Source organism: Tamandua tetradactyla, chromosome 22 (assembly GCF_023851605.1).
Source record: "Tamandua tetradactyla isolate mTamTet1 chromosome 22, mTamTet1.pri, whole genome shotgun sequence".
NCBI classification, from domain to species: Eukaryota; Metazoa; Chordata; class Mammalia; order Pilosa; family Myrmecophagidae; genus Tamandua; species Tamandua tetradactyla.
The window spans coordinates 36,644,065-36,657,957 of record NC_135348.1 but is presented as its reverse complement, the minus strand read 5'-3'; the positions used below and the strand labels follow the sequence as shown (position 1 = coordinate 36,657,957).

The 13,893-nt window shown below is 34.5% G+C and overlaps 1 non-coding gene across 1 annotated transcript; it reads right to left on the bottom strand.

Moving 5' to 3' along the window:
- Window positions 1–243: 243 nt before the first annotated feature.
- Window positions 244–434, bottom strand: LOC143666391 (U2 spliceosomal RNA). Its single transcript, XR_013167592.1, has one exon. It is a non-coding gene; the product is annotated as a U2 spliceosomal RNA (small nuclear RNA).
- Between the last annotated feature and the right edge of the window lie 13,459 nt (window positions 435–13,893).

Sequence of the window (13,893 nt, the reverse complement as noted above, 5' to 3'; positions counted from 1 at the left end):
TGAGTCAGTTGATTGTATCCATGGCCAATTATATCTAAAATCGGCAGTGAGTGAGGTCTCAATCAGTTGGTTGAAGGCCTTAAAGGGAGAACTGATGATTTTATTTTTTTTGTATTTAACTTCTTTATTCACAACATTAAAAAAACCACAAACTGAGATTATTCATAGAAAGAACTTAACACTTATAAAGAAAGTTTCAGTAGAGTTAAATCTGATTTTTTAGACATTGATTATTCCCCCAAAAGGGGTTACACCACTCCTGGAGGTACTGCAATACCATCTCGATGCGTGGAGTGGACGGTGCAAACTCCTATTCCATCTCCCAGTTCCAAAAATGCATTTGCTATATTGTCTTCGGATTGAGGACATATCAGATTTTAAACTGATAAGAACAGATTCTACACTTGATCTTAGCCAAAAGGCCGAAAAGCAATGAGAACTGATGATTTGAGCAGTCTGAAAGAAGAATTTCAATTCTATTCCACACAGACAACTTCTCCTGGGGAATTCATAGAAACCTTCACCAGAGCACCCAGCTTCAGGCCTGCCTATAATAAAAATCTCTTAATATTTTATATATACATACGTGTGTGTGTGTGTGTATGTGCAGTTACTGCATACTATATGGTAGTGTGTAGCACAACGATGGTTCTGTTGTTTGGGAGAACCCTGATAAATACAATAACCTCTCTTCTAACTGCCTGAAGTTCCCTATGCTGTTTCAAAGTTCAAAGAAGATTCAATTTAAATAAGTGTATTTCTATAAGAAATGGCTTTAATTCTGATATTATAATATTTTTCTCCATTAACAATCAAGTACCTTGATTGCTAAAAGTGTAGCACATAATTGGAATAGATTTTCAGCCATTACAGATTGACAAAAATTTTATTGTCAATACTGTGGCTTCCACTTATTTTCTTTTTTGCAGCTTTGATATGTGCTCAAAAAAATCATGACATTTCTTTCATTCCTTTCCTACTCAGCAAACTGTATTATAGGTAATTTTCTACCATAGATAATGTTCACAATAACAGAAAGACAGTCTTTGTTTCCTAATGCATATTTCCTCAGTAAGAAACAAAATACACTTCCATCCCAATAAGGTGTGAGGGATATTAAGAACTTCTTTCTGGCTGCTGAAATCACCAGTTTTCCCTTTAAGGCCTCTAGCTGATTGGATGATAATTCTTTCATTGCTGAACTTCACTATATTTGTAATAAATTCTCATCCATATAATTATTCAATGTTAAGTTTAGTTGTGAATTTTCAAAGTCTGACACAATACTTATTCTCCATCAATTCAGTCAAACTGAAATAATTAGTTCCATCATACTTTTCCTTTTGAGTTCAAGTAAGATTTAAAAACTCACTGTGAAAAAAAAAAAAAAACCTCACTGTGAAGAACCTTATTTATAAGCCCGCTACTTATATCTCATTTTGTAAACATTGTGCAGTAGTAATGTAAGCCTAAGTAGTACGAAGCTACCCCATTACAGTGATAGGTCCTTACAAAAATTTGCAAAAATTTATGCCAGTGTCACATCTATTCTGGTATGCTTAATTTCTTACTTCTATACTTTGTCTTCTGGGTATATTTTCATGCCAACTTAGCCTTTCAGTATTACAGGACTTTTCTCTTTGCTCATATTTGGAAACATACTGCAGAGCTGACATATTTGTGTATTATAACACTGATTACTACTTGTGTTAAAATATAAAATCAAAACCTAAAGAAAAGCTTCTCACCTTTGTCTTTTCTTGTGAGAGTGCCTGCATGTCTTCTCGCATGTGTATTCAGTAAACTTTCTACCTATTAAAAAAAAAAAAAATCCAAGCACAAAAACTAAGGAGAGCAAGTCAAATGTCCATATTTGATGAAAAGAAAGTAAATTTGAGGATTTATAACAACTGAGTACATTTTGAACTTTTGAAGGAGAATAATAATTTGAATTACTTAGAAGCACTGTAAACCTGACATAGACACAAGGAATTAAAAGAAGGAAGCCTTAGATATTCTTTGGCTAGGTAAAGTTGTTGAGTAGACAGACTTAGTCACTAAGTATTGACAAGTTAGTGAAAGAGACTGAAAAATGAATGGTGTAATGGTTTCCAAGAGCTACTCAAAAGGAAAGAAAAAAGTGAGAAATATAGCAAAAGAGAACCTGGTGAGAATGACAGATGAGCAATTTAACAACTGAGACAGGAGTATTTGTCATAAACATAACACCTTAATTATTTCTATTGCCACATATATATATATATAGAGATATATTCTAGTATTTACATTCTAAAATGTAGTCATTGTATCTGTAAAGGAAGTAAATTTACTTTTATTTGAAATCCGCATGGAAGCAATAAGCATTATGCATGCATCATGTCACTAATTTCAATATGTCTACATTTGAAGTATTATATTTCAGTAAGCTATCTTGATTCAATGATGTTTAAATGGACCATAAATTTTGATACAGAATATGAGTAAATCTTGAGAGCACTTGATTCTCAATGACATAGTATTTGTAATTTTTATTTTCCAGACTCTTCTTTTAAAATCTTGGGAATATTTTCCACTAAAAATAACAATTAAAAATTCAACTCCAGGGTTCATTTCCCGATTCCTGTCCATGCAAAAAAAACTTAACTCCAAGATGTAGTAGAGAAAAATTTTGCAGTCACATGAACTCAAATAAAAAAAAGGAATATTCTGTACTTCTCTGCATTTATCTCATTGCAGCAAAAGCTCCAATTTGCATGATATAAAATATAAATGAGCTGGCTTGAGGAAAATCAATTGTTTCCAGTTATTAACATGTCCTCCCAGCTTTCCCTAATTCTTGCCTATCTGCTGTCTAATATCTGTGGTGGGGACACACTGATGCAATATGAATTCACAGGGACCTCTGGTCCAAAGCTCTTCTTGGTCCTCCACCAGTATCACTGGGAAAACAAACTATGTTTTCTTTTATCATTGGATTATATTTCCACAATATTTCTGAAAAGTCCGTGGTTTTAAAATGGGATGTGCTGTGGAAATTGGAATGTGCCATGTAGAAGCAAGGACCTGCGATGCCAGTGGGATGGGTTTTGAGGAAACGTGGGTGACTCTGATGGACCAGCCCTTGCACACCGTAGTCCCAGCCACTGCGTGCTTGTGTGTGAGCTCACAACAGATGTGGCTGCATGAAGTTGCTTAGGAAGGGAATATGAGCAGCCCAGAAATTTCATGATGTTGGTAGTTTACACCTCTTTTATAATAACTATCTTGACAAGAGGGAAGATCCCTGTCTTTAGTGAGTTATCTGTGATATTCTGATGCTATTATGAAGTACTTATATTCTAGTCAAAACTCATTATGGGGGGGATGGAGGATCATAACTGGTAAATATTTTAGTTTTGTATATATCAGATGGAGAATGTTGTGAGCTTCAAAATAGATTTCCTGGGGCATGTAAGCCTTCATTTTCTTACTTAAATATCTATACACTATTTTCATTTATTGAAGGTGGATAGAAAGTTGAATTACTAATAACTAAACTATGTATTAGAAAATCACAATGGTTGACCGACAGGAATATAAAGTGGACATCATTGGCCTGAGAGCTCACAATGTACTGAGTCATGATGCTAACAGTAATGCAGAAGAACAGGATGTGTCTACTTTCACAGGTTATGGCTACCTTTGGAAAGCTCCACCTTGCGAGGTCGCTTTGAATACAGCTTCTAGATGCCTACTGAATATCCAGTTTTCCTCATATAAACTTCAGTTTTCTTTGGGTTGGCAATGTGCTCACCCAAAAGAAAAACAAGAAAGGAAACAATCAATCAAGCATACGAAGTGTTTCTCAGCATCCTTTAAAACTATGGCTTTTAAAATGACCCCATTCTGGTCGATGAATCATTTGTGGCAGTTCTGGAAGGTCTTCCAACCAATTTTGTTAAGGGAGTCACTCCGCTGCGCTAGCCTTCTGTGTTCTCATCTCCTTTTCTCTAACTTGAATTCAGATGTTGTTCTAAAAAAACAGAATGCAAAACAGAGTCCTACTACTCTGTCCTGAAAATGAAGGAGGTGGGTCCATCAGAGTGACAGATTCTGTGTCTCTGAATCACCCTGCAAGGAAAAAATCATCTAAGAAAATGCATGTTGGACTTTTGCGAAACAATATATTTACTTGTATCATGCTTCAACTATGATATATGTCAGGATAATTCGCTACAGTGGTAAGTAAAACTAGCTAGTGTACTAAAATTGGGACAACAGAAAGATAGAGAAACTTTGGTCCCAGATGATATTTAAACACTATCACCAATTTAAAAAATCTATATATAAGCCTGAATTGTTTAAAAAACTTATTTTTCTCCTCTTACAGCTCAGAGGCAAATGAACTTTCTATCTGATAAAATCTGTAATTATAACAAAGCAGTTAAATGACATTTTGGCCTGCATCAACTGGTTTCTTTCTGTATGTATTCTTCATTGAAAAATGGAACACTGGAGCAACTGTCTTCCAATATGTGAAGAGATTAATCATTATAATTTCGTTGGGTATTTCAGGTGTTTTGATGCATTTGTGTGAAAAGGATGATATTAATGCATACATGTCTAACATGGGTCTGTAGTCTTTTTCTTTTTTATTATTTATTTATTGAATAACTGCAGTTATTTACGAGCCCTACTTTAATTTTGGGGATTGGAAATCAAGATGGGAAATAATTTGTATTCCTCCCAATAAAAGTGAAAGTATATGAACATTTTCCTGTATCTGATCATAATCCTCTTTAATAAATTGATAATCCTAAATCAAAAGAAGTAAAAGGAAGTGCATTTCTGGGTGGGTGGGAAAGTCCTTTCTCAGTGAATTATGATTTATTGCCACTCCACCCTGACCTCATTCATTATTTGTAACTCCTTTCTCTGACAGTGGCAACACTGATTTATTTGAAGAAGGAAGTGCAATGTTTCAGTAATTATTTGTTCATTCTGGGTTTTAGAGTTGCGAGAGATGACTTTGAAATAACCCAAAACGCAAATTTCCCTTTTCTTTCCATCTCCTCGTAACCTTTTTCATTCATGCAGAAGTGAGTTATTGAGATCTTAAAAGTGCTGCAGATGGATATCTCAATAAAATTTAGACTAACATAAAAGTAGACCGAGTGGTGAAAGGAATATTGGGTTTCTCTTTATTGCACATTTAACAATATGAGAGATAGTAAATATAATTTTATGTTCGATAATAATAAAAATACATTTTCTACAACACCGTGCATTTATGGCATGCTTTCTAATTCTCTACTTGATTTACTGAATGCGAGAACCAATAACACATTATCTTCATTAGTTGTGTATTTCCTAAGGAATGTGGCATTTATTAATCCTTGAAGTATTATCAGTTTCCTAATGCCAAATGGCTGCTTGTAACTAGGCTCACACACATACATAATACATCGTGTTCTCAAAAGAAACTAAAATGAAATGAGGTTATATAAATGTTCATATAGTGCTTCAATGTATAGACAGATAGGCTGATGAGGTTATCTATAGCTGTTAAGAAGTATTTTTAATATGTTTTACTTAATTTTTGTTAAGTAGTTCATTTTCATGTGATTTTCTCTAAGATATTACTTTATTTTTTTCTTTTGACGAAGAAGAAAATAATATTTTACCATGATTTCATGTTTGTTTGGTTTTCCTCTTTAAACTGCACTACATATATATATATACAACATTATGTTGTGGTGAATCACTCTTCAATATTTAATATGGAGAAATACACTCAGTTAAAAACCGTTAGTTTTTGTAGAAATTACTGATCTTTCTTTTAACCTTGTCAAAGCAATTTTGGCTTAGGATGAGGCAATAACCTTATAAAGCACAGATTTTGATAGTGCCATAAAATCCATTTACCACTTACTTTTAACTGAGAAGAGTGTTCTAAGAATGGTTGTCTTAGGTTTATAATAAATATGATTAGTGATATTGATAACATTAAAAAGAAAAAAAAACTTTTTCATTTCATGTGTGAAGTTTCTATTAAACATTTTGCTATATTTTATGTGTCATAAACCCAAATAACTTTAGTTTTAAGCAATTGAAAAATTAGTATTTTATATATTAATTTTCTGTTTCAATTTTGTTTTAATAATAAGTTATATTTCTCAGAAGTGAGGTTTAGTTTTAAATTAAATAGCCATGTACGTGTTTGTCTTTCTATAGCTAGCCAAGGAACTTTACTACGAGACCATATTTTAGAAAAGGCTCCTTACCTAGTACTTGTCAGCAGCTTTTAAAATTGCCACCCAGCAGAAGGACAGTCATTCCATATCAATGTCTGGAGTTTCTCTGAACAGTAATTGAGGAAGCTGTGCCATATACTTAAAGAATACAAGGCCTTACACCTTTCTATTGAACGAAATCAAAACCTATTTTTTAAGAACTGTCTTAAAATTAATTTGTGCCAACATGCAATTATTGATCTATACTTTATTAGGACTGTGAATAAGGTGGGACAAATAAGTTTCATTTGACTTTGAAACTGAATGAAGAATTCATCTCGTCTTGCTTCTATGAAGCCAACAAGAGAGAAAGCGTCACCTGCTTCAAATCTTTCACCTCTGGCCCCCTTTGAAAAGGCTCACATGATTAGGACATATCCACCCCCAGATAATCTCTTTTTTTATTGACTTGAAGTGAACTGACTAGGGACCTTAATCACATCTGCAAAATCTCTACCTCTGCGATGGTGTTCTATTGGTAAGATGCTCACAGTCAAGGGAGGGTTACTGTTCAAAAGAGTGGATACTAGAATGGAGAAATTATGGATTAAACACCTTAGAATTCTGACCCAATACGAGAACACGTTCAGTTGTGTCCATTCTAAATTTTCTTATTTACCTCATATTTTGCCTAGTCACATTTAGACCAGGGGTTTGGACTCAGCCACAGCGCTACTTTTGTTAATAATTCTCTCTGTGGGACCTCAGTAGGGAGTCTGATGCAAAACAGTCTTTAAACAGTATATGTCCCAGGCAGTGGTCTGCTGGCAATAATAATTGAATAAATAAATAAATAAACAAACAAACAAATAATAAATAAAAACATACTGTTGTAAAGAATATATAACACAATTAGCAAATAATAATAAAAGACCCCCATGCCTAATTATAAATTGCATATAGCCAATTGATTTTCACAGACTGCTTTAAAATATTTACTTATAAATTCAATTAAAATATCAATAATAAACTGATCACATGTAGACATAACCTTTTCATGATAAAGTAACTGTATTTTTAATAACGAAATGGGTGGCATTGTTTTGTGGTTTTCCAAATCTCTTTAATGTCTGGTTTAGTGAAAAACAATCGCCCTCACTTATCTGCTCCTGGATTCAATCTCTAGTGATTCACGCATGTGTAGGCTCTGAAAATCTTCACGGCATGCTTGTGAGAGAAAGAGAGTGAAGAATCCAAATACTGTCTTAGAATTATGATGAAAATAGTTTCAACCTAGCAGATTCCCTGAAAGGGTCAGTCCTCGACCACGCTTTGAGATGCAGGACACATTTGATATTTTTGTTTCTGTTAATGAGTAAGAGAAAAAGGAAACCACATGGTGTTTTCTTCATCAGTGATATCAGTGACTTCCTTGTTCAATTGAGTGTTTCTTCTTGAAGATTGCAGTAGAATTATCTCATATATTTATTTGTTTGTTTGCTTATTTAATTTGCTATTCACAATGAATAGAGACATTAATTTATTAAGCCTAAGGAATCACGGGACACTAACTCAAACCTTGATCTGTGGTACTTGCTGAGTTCCATAGTGTAAATGTTCCCAGTGTGGTCTGCTATATGATATCACTCCATGTGGAGCTGGGAGGACATGAGCAGTAGCACAATATTATATTTTATTTCACTGTACAGAAAAAATAGATGCAGATGATCCAGAAAGTATAAGTTTAGGACAATAAAATAAAACAATTAGAAGGTATGTGTTTTGAACAGTTATTCACTCTGATTTCTTATATAATTTATGTAGCAGTTAAGTTTACATAATTTATTTTTTAAAAAGTCTATATTTATCAAACTGCTGGTTAAATTCCTGAAATTAACAATTGGTTCTAGTGTCTTTATCTCATTCCACCAGACAAAAACTGTAGTCATACAGATTTAGTTATCAATATAAATAAATGTTTGTGCATGATTCTTTCATTTTCTTTTTTACTTCCTGTTCTAGTTTGCTAGCTGCCGGAATGCAACACACCAGAGATGGATTGGCTTTTAATAAATGGGGATTTATTTTGTTGGTTCATCAGAGGAAAGGCAGCTAACTTTCCACTGAGGTTCTTTCTTACGTGGAAGGCACAGGATGGTCTCTGCTGGTCTTCTCTCCAGGCCCCTGGATTCCAACAACTTTCCCTAGGGTGACTTCTTTCTGCATCTCCAAAGCCTGGGCTGAGCTGCAAGTGCTGAGATGAGGAATGCCAAGCTGCTAGCAGTGCTACCTTGCAATCTCCCATTTAAGCACCAGCCAATTAAGTCAGACGTCACTCATTGCAGCAGACACGCCTCCTAGCTGACTGCAGATGTAATTGGCAACAGATGAGGTTCACGCACCATTGGCTTATGTCCTCAGCAACAAGACTAGGTATGCTCACCTGGCCAAGTTGACAACTGAATCTAACTAACACATGCCTATTCTGGAGAGATTTAATGTGCTTCCAGTTATATGCAGGACATGTTGAGTATTGTCAGGTAAAAGAAAAAATGTGTGCTTATTTGTTTTCATTTGGAAATTAAGTATGGTCTAAGGTGATATATATATATATATATATATATATATATATATGTGCCAAGTTGACAAGGGGTGGACTGTCATGGTTAGGGACAGGTGTCAACTTGGCTAAGTTGTGGTACCTGTTCATCTGATTGGGCAAGCGCTGGCCTGTCTGTTGCAATGAGGACATTTCATAGGATTAGGTCATGATCACGTCAGCTACATCCACAGCTGATTCCATTTGTAATCAGTCAAAGGGGAGTGTCTTCTGCAATTAGTGATGCTAAATCCAATCATGGGAAGCCTTTTAAGGAGGACTCAGAGCAGACAGGTTCCATTCCTGCTTTGGCTGGTGAGCCTCTCCTGTGGAGTTCATCCAGGCCATCCATTGGAGTCATCGGCTTCACAGCCTACCCTGTGGATTTTGGACTCTGCATTCCTACGGTCACGTGAGACACTTTCATAAATTTTATATTTGCAAGTGTTCCCTGTTGATTCTGTTTCTCTAGAGAACCCTAACTAATACACTTCCTTTGATCTTCCTTCCCTCACTCCCTCCTTCCTTCCTAACGTCTATTCTTTCTTGATTTTTGTCCAATGAATTTCTCTGTAGAAGATCACCAATATAAACACAATTCTTATCATAAGGATGCCCTTTGAAAAAGTTTTATGAGAAAAGTGGTAGGTCTTCAGAACAGTCATGCATAAAATACAGGATTCCCAGACACCACCACACCATCAACATTTGCACTGGTGTGGAAAACTTCTTATAATTGAAAATATTTTTTGAAATTCTATTTTTTAACAATAGCTGCATTTATTACAATTGAAAGATTATTAAAGCAGTACTATTAATAATTATCCATAGTTATAGTTTAGGTAAAGATATTTCCCCTATATTCCTTACCTATTATTGGTATTATTATTTCCATGCATGTCTTTATTTTGTTATTCATCTACCCATACACTGGAGGAAGGGAGGTTGGTCACAAGAATTTCAGAGTCAAATGGTCATACAATAAAAGCTATATAGTTATATACAGTCATTATCAAAGATCAAGGCTACTAGAATACAATTTAACAATTTCAGGTTTTGTCTTCTGGCTATTCCAATACACTAGAAATTAAAACATTCATTTAATGTTTCCATAGCCACACTCACTTACTAAATTCTAATTTATCAGTTATACCTCCTTCCTCTCATGTGATCATTCTCTCAATCTACAGAGATACCTGGACAATAGCCATTTGTGCTGGAAAGGGGTGTTGATCTCATAGTGTAGAGGAGTGAACCTGGTTGGTATTCTTGAGAGATTGGTACCTCTGGATTTCATGGCTTATCTGGCCTAGGGATGGTCTGGAGGCCTTAAGTTTCTGATAAAATAAACTTACTGAACTAAAACATTTATAGAGCCTTAGATAGAACACAGAGTTTTCTTTAGGATTTTCAAGAATACTGTTGATTGGGGCTTGGCATACTGTGGCAATTTGTAGTATCTGACTGAAGCTTGCATAAGAGTAACCTCCAGAATGACCTCTGGCTCTATTTGAAATCACTTAGCCTCTGAAACTTTAATTTGTATCATTTCGTTTTTCCTCTTTTGTTCAAGAAGGCATTGCCAATCCCATGATGTTAGGACCAGGCTCACCCCTGCGAGTAATGTCTCATGTTGCCAAGGAGAATCACCTCCCTGAAAGTCATGTCCCATATAGTGGGAGAGTGTAGTGATTTTTATTTGTGGAATTTGACTTAGAGAAGAGAGACCACATCTGAGCAACAAAAGAGGTTCCCTGGGGGTGAATCTTAGGCATAATTATAAGTAGGCTTAACTTTACCATTGTAGAAATAAGTTTCATAAGGGCAAGCCTCAAGATCAAGGGCTTGGCTTATTATATTGGAAGTCTCTAATGCTTGAGAAAATATCATGAATTCTCCAGGTGGGAAAGATTAATAGTGCCACGTTTTTTCTCCAATTTCTCAAGGGGACTTGCAAATATATATATTTTTAAAATTTTCTGCCTCAAATACTCTAGAACATATCGAGTATTACATTAACTTATACAGAATATCAAGATATCAGTCCCTAGTCTGGTTTCAATGTAATTAGGTTATTTCAACATACTGACTGCACAGTTTAAATTAGATAGGGTGATACAGAAAATTTAATTTTGGACAAAATGAACATCTATTCCTTTGGTCTCACACAGGAGTTGAAGTTTTGAAATACAAATACTATCATCCTTTGCCCTGTATTCTGATTTACTGTATTTCTAACAGGACCTGCTTCACTCAGATCTCTATTTGAAGTCTGATTTCTTTTTGAGCTTCTTTAGCAGTTGCTATATGGAGTAATGTTGACTTTCAGAACTGCAGAACACTAACTCTGAGTCTAAGATGTGATACAGATGCATCATAAGGATGTTTTTTAGTGTAATCCTAAAACCTATAATTATACCTTTGTAAAACTCCAATGACTTCATCATTTATGTTACCTTAGTTTGATATCGAATACCTCATAAGGATTATGAATAAATCTTGTCTTTTGAGTGGAAATCACTTCTCTTTTATATAATGTTACACATTTAGAAGAATATTGCTTGATAATGCATCAAAATCAATATTCAAGTGAATTAACTTGAATGTATTCTCATTCTTCTTTCTTTCAGGTACCCTAAGGAATGTGTTTAGTTGAGCACTCCAATATGGCTGGGTGTATCCTGAAATGTATGGAACCCATGCAAAGTACATTAAATAATCACAATTCAAAATCATTGGAAAATTAAAAACAAAATAAAATAAAATAAAAAGAAATTGAAAAAGTAAGGAGAATATACAAAAGAAAATGTAAGGAGAGGAAGATATGGTAAGGAAGAAAAAGGAGAAGGAAAGGAAAGGAAACAAAAGGAAAGGAGGGGAAGGAAAGGAAGAGAAAGGAACAGGAAGAAAAAAAAGAAAAAGACACCTGATTGAGCAGGCTAGAATATACTTTAGAAAGCAAATTACTTATTAATTTGAGATTGAAAAACAGGAATATCTAACATTGAATATTCACAATAATCTTTATTCAAGGAGGAGACTATCAGTTGTAATAATTTCAAGCATGATGACTGGCCAAAATGAAATAGTATCTGATTTGGGTAAAGTGTAACCTTATTTCACTATAGTACAAAATTTCTGGATCAGTGTGTTTCCACTCCCCTTATTTAAATGGCCATAAGAGAACTTATGAAATTCTGGACCTCTTAAATACTGCTATATTAAACAGATGTAGCCTTTACTTTATTTTACCTCCAAAAGAAACACTTAGATATTTCTCAGGTTTGATTGTGGCAAGTTGAGTTTTGCAACACAGATAAATTGATTTTAAGAGTATTTAAAATTTTCCGTCTTACTGACGAAAGATTAATGACTTCAATGGAATGTTCATAACATTTTAACTTTTATTTTATAACTGAGCTTCAAATGTACCTGATACACTAGACTTACAAGACATGTGAGATGAATTACATGCCAAGAACATTGCTTTTCTTTTGTATTTTATGAAATTTTAAAGGAAAACCTTGAGTGTGGCTATATTTTGAGTTATATAAACCAATAATATAATCTTTCTCATTTGTTCTGATATGAGATAGCCTTAATAATCTCAAACTGCCCTTACATAGATCATCTCATTTTCATAGAACTATTCTTTAAATCTGATCTTTGCTAAATATATATGTTTGTCCCTAAACTTATGCATTGTGTTATCACCCAGGGAAGTTTATGTGTCAATCATTCAAGATTATATTACGTTTCTTTGCAACCTTTTACATAAAGGATACACAAACTTCTTTCCCTTTTATTTCACGTTTATCAGTCACTCCCTGTATGTTTTCATTTGTTTTATTATAGAGATAGCCACATTAAAGACGGTTTTTGATATATTTTTCCTTGGTTAGGTAGAAAAGAAAGCTGGATGTTGAGGCATAATTCCTGGATCTTTCTGAGCCTTCAGAAGAAGTTTCCAGAAGCCAATCAGCTCAGTTTATTCAAATACGCATATTGATGTTAAGTAGTTATACTAGGTCTTAGTTTCTCAGGATTGCTGTGACAAAGTTCTATAAACTGGATGACTTAAAACAACTTTTCCTCACTGTTGTGGCATCTAGAAGCCTACATTCAAGGCACAGAATCTGTTCCATGGCTCTCTCTAAGCCTTGTCTGGGGCTTACTGGAAACCCACTGCCTTCTCTGCCTCAGTCGTTACAAGGCTTCTCCTCTCTGTCCGTGTCCACATTTCCTTTTCTTGTAAGAACATTAGTCAGATTGGTTCAGGTCCCTCCCTACTGCAGTCTGACCTCATTTTAATTCACCTAATTCCATCCATAACAGCACTATTTCCAGATGACTGATATTCTGAGGTTCTGGGGGTTAAGAATTCAGCATATCTTTTCGGGGAACACAATTCAATCCATAACATATCCTTTGCAAGATTTGGCTTTAAAAAAAGTATCAGAAATTTCAGTTAAAAGAAATTATCTTAATTTTAGTTACACTACCATGTTTTTAAATATTATGTGACCAGAAGAAGTATTCTGCTTCACATAAAAACTTTAAGGCTTGTGGCAAATGTGCAGTGCAAAACAAAATGATATGATATTTCTCATCTTGTAGCAATTTTAAATGATGCATTTACAGAACAGTAATCTCAGTTGGTTCTGTTAGGTAAATAATATGTACTTTTACAGGTAGAGTACCATTAGGATCAATTGTGTCAATATAATGCCCATTGCTACGTATTCACCCAGGGGCGTTTGGTGAATTCAGGGTGAGAATCTTAACGTTATGATCAATAAGGTCAATTGCAGGGTTGGGGTGGGGTAAACCATACTATTATTCCCATGATAAACTACCCATTCAGCCCTTATATTGCTTCAATACTGCACCTGCTTATGCAGCTGCACGAAAAAGGAAAATAGAAAGAAGTGGAGTTTTAGAAATCTAGTGAATTACAATGACAGGATGAGGTTTACAATGGTAAAATTTTGGGTTATGAAGTGCATTATACCCACCAGTTATTAATCTATTTTTTCTGCTTAACTTCCCTTTGCTAGAGATGTACAGTATATTTACGATGAC